We start from the raw sequence: 6258 nt of genomic DNA, 5'->3' as shown, positions 1-6258 counted from the left end.
AATAGTGTTTCTTAAACACAGCTAGGTTGTTGAACATCAGAATTCACAGCAAACGTGAAAACATGCAGCAGAACTGCACAAACACAAGCCAGACAAAAATTTGCAGACCGGAGAGGGAAGAGACATATGAAGTCCTGTATTTAGCTGATGGGTATTGGCACTTGCTAACTGATTGGAAAGGCATAGTCAGTTTTATTTATGAGTGTCGCCCCTGGTAACCTTGTCTTGGCTCAATAAAAGGCCATACAGCCAATAATATATCATCAGCACAAATTTCAATTTTATGGACTTAAAAAAAAACAGCAAAAAGAGAAGACACAGTTTCAGGTGGGTACAGGAAAGATGGTGAATGTGGGATAAGTTGGAGAAATGAAATGGATATAATCAAAATACCTTGTATGAAAACTAACTGAAATGAGAAAGATAAAAATAATTAACATGTTGTAAATCAATACAGGAAAAATGCTTTAATGTCATGAAAAGATACTTGAGTGTCTACCACAGTTCCCCAAATAACATAAAAAATAAATATCATTTGATTGTACCAGGAAATGTCCATGGGACACTGGCTCGATTTCACTGAAAAATGACCTTACCTGAGTTTCTTTAACTACATTATAAGAACGTCAAATATGCCTGTAGACTGTGAAAGGAATTGGGATGAAAAGGTACTGTGCTTGCTTCTTGGGTTTTTTTGTTTGTTTGTTTGTTTGTTTTTTGTTGTTTTTCATTTTACTAGCCCAATGCCTTTTTTATTTTTTACTTTTTGTTTCACTGGTATATTTGAATCAGGAAGTAAATTTAAAATAATACAAATTAAAATTGTGCTTATTTAGAAGTAGTTCTTAGGGGTGATTCCACTCTTTCTCTTCATTGCCAGGATCCCAGCAGTCCTGTTCAATAGCAAATAGCAAATATGAATCAGTAGCATTAGTCCAGTCCAATATCAAATATTAAATATGAATGAATGAATTTCACCAGCTCCACCCAACAGAAACCATAAGGTAAAAGAAGTAGCAAGAATCAGCCAGAATACCAGAAGTTCTTTAGTGCATTTTTCTCTAGGTCTATGAATTAAAGACAAGTGAAGACCAGTGAAGCATTGCATAGCATCATTACCCAAAAAACATGACTTGGCACAAATGAGTTAAAGAAAACAGAAATTTCTACTTCACCACTCACCTTCTCCTCTAATACTGTATACCCTCTTCCCTGGTGTATAAATTCTCTGCCAGATTAGGCACATCCTATACTCCTGAAGCCAGACAAGCCTGAACAGATAGCACAGTCAGGTTACAGCTTTAGGGAGATCCTCTACTTTACTTGTTGGCTACCCACATGACAACAGAGCTGTATGTCTGCTACATATGTGTCATGGGGCCTCATTCCATGTATTTTCTTTGCTTGGTGGCTCAGTCTCTGAAAGTTCCCAGGAGTCCAGGTTACTTTATTCCATTGGTATTCCTGTGGAGTTCCCATTCCCTACAAGACCTTTAATCATTCCCTCACTTCTTCCATAAGAGTCCTCAACCACCATCTAATGTTTCACTGAAGGAATCTGCACCTTTTTCAATAAGCAGCTAGACAGAGCCTCTCAGAGAAGGTTATGGTAGGCTGCTGTCAGGAAGCAGGACAGAGTTTTATGAATAATGTCAAGGATTGGTGCTCGTCCATGGGGGTGGTTGTTCAAGTTGGGCAGGTTAGTAGTTGGCCATTCCTTTAGGTTCTGCTCCATCTTTGTCCCTTTATTTTTTTAGACAGAACAAATTTTGAGTAGAAAAATCTGCGGGTAGTTAGGTGTCCTTATCCCTCCATTGGGTGTCCTGCCTGACTGCAGAAGGTAGTCTCCTCAGGTTCCATTAACCCACTGTTAGGTTTCTTGGTTAAAGTCACTGGCATTGATTCCTGGGAGCATCCACATTCCAGGTCTCTGGGACTGGCTAAAGATTTCTCCCTTTCCCCTATGCCCAGCAGCTTTAGATGTACACTCATTCTCCTGGATCTTCTATATCTCTTTCCTGTGTCTCCTCACACCTGGTTCTAACCCCCATTCCTCTTCCCTTCCCCTCTCCCACCACTTCACTCTCTCTACCTCCTATGACTATTTTCTTCCCCCTTCGAATATATAATTCAAGCATTCTTGCTTGGACCTTTCCTCTTTTTTAATTTCTTTGAGTCTGTAGAGTTTATAAAGGGTATTCTGTACTTTCTGACTAATATCCAGTTATCAGTGACTAAATACCATGCATGTATTTTTGTGTCCAGGTTACCTCATTCAGGATGATATTTTCTAGTACTATCCATTTGCATGCAAAATTCACAATGTTCTTGTTTTAATATCTGAATAGTATCCCATTATATAAATGGTCCATATTTTCTGTATCCATTTTTCAGTTGAGGGACAAGTGGGTTGTTTCCAGTTTCTGGCTATTACAGATAAGGCTGCTATGAACATAGTGGAGCATGTGTTCTTGTGGTAAGCTGGAGCATCTTTTGAGTATATGGCTAAGGGTGGTATAGCTGGATCTTGAGGCAAACAGTCCCAATACTATGTTTTTAATGTTGGAAATACATAGATTAATAAATTAAAATCATGTGGTGCTTTGTTTAATAAATATAACAATGATCATTTTTAGCCATAAAGGGTCATTTTACACACACACACACACACACACACACACACACACAGAGAGAGAGAGAGAGAGAGAATAAAATATCAAAAAGAATGTCTCACATGTTCTCTTTTATTGCAAAGGCAAACTGTAGATAAGAGTATTTTTGTAATGTGGAAAATGGTACCAAGCCACACAGATGCTCTAGTAGTTTTCCATGATTATATGCATGGCACCAATGCATGCAGGCAACTAGAACAATGAATAACAAAGCCTCAGTCAATAGTAGTTCTGCTAGTATGATAGTAGTTTGTGTAGACATAAAATGTCTGGACTATTAGTACTAAAGACTGGCACAAAGGAGACTCCAAATGTATTACAAGGTTTCAAAATAGAAGTGTTTAACTTAACAACATTACCTAGTCAATAGTGTTAAGAAATCACTGCTGGTCACAGTGCCTATTTGACCCAGGACTGTTCCAGGTAGTCAGGTGTTTGATATACTGTGAGATATCTTTCCATTGCTAATGTATCTCTAACTGTAAAGTATGAATAAATGTTAAATATAGATGACTGTCTACTTTTCCCTTTTCCAATATGTGAAACTGTATTTATATGTGCGATTTTGTTTTGTATATATTCCACATCAAAGTTGTGTTCCTTAACTTCTATTTAGAGTAGGTCCATTTGGCTATAGGTCTCATGCACATCAGTCGCTCCAAGCATTAATCACACTTTGACCTTCTCTGTTCACATGGAGAACATTTTAGAAAATTCATTCTAGGAATGTCAGGAGAACAGAAACAGGTCTATTGTTTAATTCAATCTGTAGTTAGCCTTTAAAGCTAGTTTTAGCTGACCTGAAAAGTTCATCTTAAAAAATATATCTGTGTCTTCCCCTTGTCAGAAATGATAAAGGTTTTTGGTTTTCTCTGAAGCTAATATCACCAATTGGCAAAAAAGGAATTATGAGGCACATTTAGCAAGAAATAATTTTGCCATCTTTGAAAAGATTAAGTCTAATTATGAATTCAATTTGTAAAACCTCATGTCAACAAGAGATATTTCTGCTTCAGACTCTGAGTAGAGCAATATGTATAGTTCTAATTTAAAGTGACTGGTGACTCTACTGACAACCAAAGGACACTGTGTGCCACAGCAAATCAGACACAACCTGGCTGCTGATTAAAGTCCTTTCACCTTCTTTATTTCTTGGAAACTATTTACTGTCATCAGTGTTGAACAAAGGTTTTATGCACATTTTTATGACCAAAGCTTCTTTGTAATTTCTAGCATATACAATACGAAGAGTTCTCAGAAACACAAAGAACTCTGGCTTAGACAATACTTCTCACCTTTGACCTCGGATTGTAGAAACCCATTCCATGAAACATTTAGCTGCTCTACAGATGGGCAGAACAGCACATGTGTCCAGCATAACACCATACCAGCAGCCATGCCAGCATGTCCTTACAGACAGTTCAGAACCACAATATTGGGAGATTTCCAAAACCTGCCCCAGAAATAAAAAAACTACCAGGAAAGAGTGAGGTTCTTATACTCTGCTTCCTTCCCCAGGTTTATTCTGAGTCATTTTCCATTTCTATTCTTAAATCCTTTACAACTGAAGTACTTTGCTGGGATGTAGATTGAACGTGGCTGCATCTCAAATAAAGAGAACATCTGTTCCAAGAGCAATCAAGACAAGACTGGAATTGAGGCACAAAGCAGGATGTCTCTTTCCGTTTTCTTTTCTTTCCTTTTCTTCTTCTTCTTTTTTTTTTTTTTTATGTGACAGATTCTTCCAGATTCTAGAATGTACTCCAAAAGTCAAATTGTTGGATAAGCAATCTCTTCCCATGGTAAGATATATATTTCCTAGAATGAATGTAGAAAAAATTTAACTATTGAGGGAAGTATTCAGTCATTAATTATGTGATAGCTTAGGAAATGGTGAATCTTAGTTTTTTAGTAATTGAGTAATTGCAAGTTTTCCTCTTGCCCATTTAAGTAGAGATGACATTCAACATTTACTTTTGACGTGATTAGACTAAGTCATGCCTTGGAAATCATTAACCACATCTCTGGGTAAATCTCTGGGCTTATTCCAGAGACAATCATCATGAGGCCTGTGAAATAAATCAGTAAATTAATCCACTGATGGGGTAATAAGAAGATCTCATAGGAATGAGTTAAAATGTGTGAACATATTGGAGAGACATTTAGAAGTCCCCTGATGTGCTATCTTTTGTCCTGGCCTCTCCCTGTGTTATCTTTCTCGGATTCTGTTTGCAACATAATACTAACAGGCTGGTTCTGACTTTCCTTTTGTTCTATAATGCACTGATCCTGCAAAAACAAACAAACAAACAAACAAATAAAAACAACACACACACAAAACCTGTGACACTAAACAAATATCTTCTTATTTTAATTTGTTCTATTAGTTATTTTGGTTAAATTAATGAGAAAAACACATGGCACAGTAGAGAATCCACTACCTTCCAATAAATGAAAAGAGACCTATCAGTCTAGTCAACCTGGATAGATGAGAAAGATTCCATCATCCTAATTTTGAGAAGTAAAATTACTTTATCCTAAGATTCATACGACATATTTTCATACTGTTTTATTAGTGGTGTTTTGGCATGATAAAATGAGGGTACATTTTGGCTGTTGTTTGTAGACACTGACCTGAACATAAGAAGCCCCGTTTGCGAAAGGCTGGGACAGCTGTAAACTTAACCAAAACTCTAGAATAGCACAGGACACTGTGCTCCAAGCAAGATGGAAAATCTCCATGGAGACATGTGGGAGTCTGCACTCATCTTCCTGAGCAAACTTTTTAGGGTAATAAAATAAAGGAAGGTATCTTGCCAGGCGAGTGTTCAATGCTTACCAGCTTTCAGTCCAATAATAATTTTTCACTAGTTTGTCTTTCCTGGGGCACTTAAAATATAAAGGTGTTAGCAAGGAGCATATTATTTGAAAGTGATGCATCTCCAAGCATGTGTGTTCTACTTCCTTACATGCATTTCTCTCTAGACTGACAGTACAGCCTTAGGAAGATAGTAGGACTTTGCTGTGATTTGCCTGTGATTGACTTGTGGTGATAGTTGCCTGTTTTTACTTTATGTTGGTTTTAAGGATATATCAAAAAATCAAACATTTATCTAGGTTGACTTAATATTTTATGAAACCGGGACATTTATAAACACTATTTTTCTTGTCAGAATCCAGCAGAATTTAATAAAATACTGTCTTTGAGAAGAAAGGCCGTGAAATGTCCTCGGAGTGGACAGTGGGAGCTGCTCCACAATTCTTGCCATTGCCCTATGTAGAAGCAAAATGAAAACAGTACATTAAGAGATTTCATATGCCTCTCTGTCCACAAGGATATATGCTTATGTGCATATGTTTATATATAAAGAATGTCAGTGATTATTGTATATGTACCTATGTACTCATCCCATTTCAAAGACTTTAATATGGTGTTTATTTGGAAAGATTTTCCATAGAGTAAATATTAGTTTGAGAGCATAAGATGGACAATGGAGAGTATCAATTTGAATTTGTCTTCTGAGGTAGGGCTATATTCATATACTATGTAATCACAATTGAATAAACCTACATTTAATATAATGGT

The sequence above is a fragment of the Mus caroli genome, unplaced genomic scaffold, assembly GCF_978045245.1.
Source record: "Mus caroli unplaced genomic scaffold, Mus_caroli_1 scaffold_1, whole genome shotgun sequence".
In the NCBI taxonomy this organism is placed as follows: domain Eukaryota; kingdom Metazoa; phylum Chordata; class Mammalia; order Rodentia; family Muridae; genus Mus; species Mus caroli.
Note: the sequence above shows the minus strand (reverse complement) of the source record.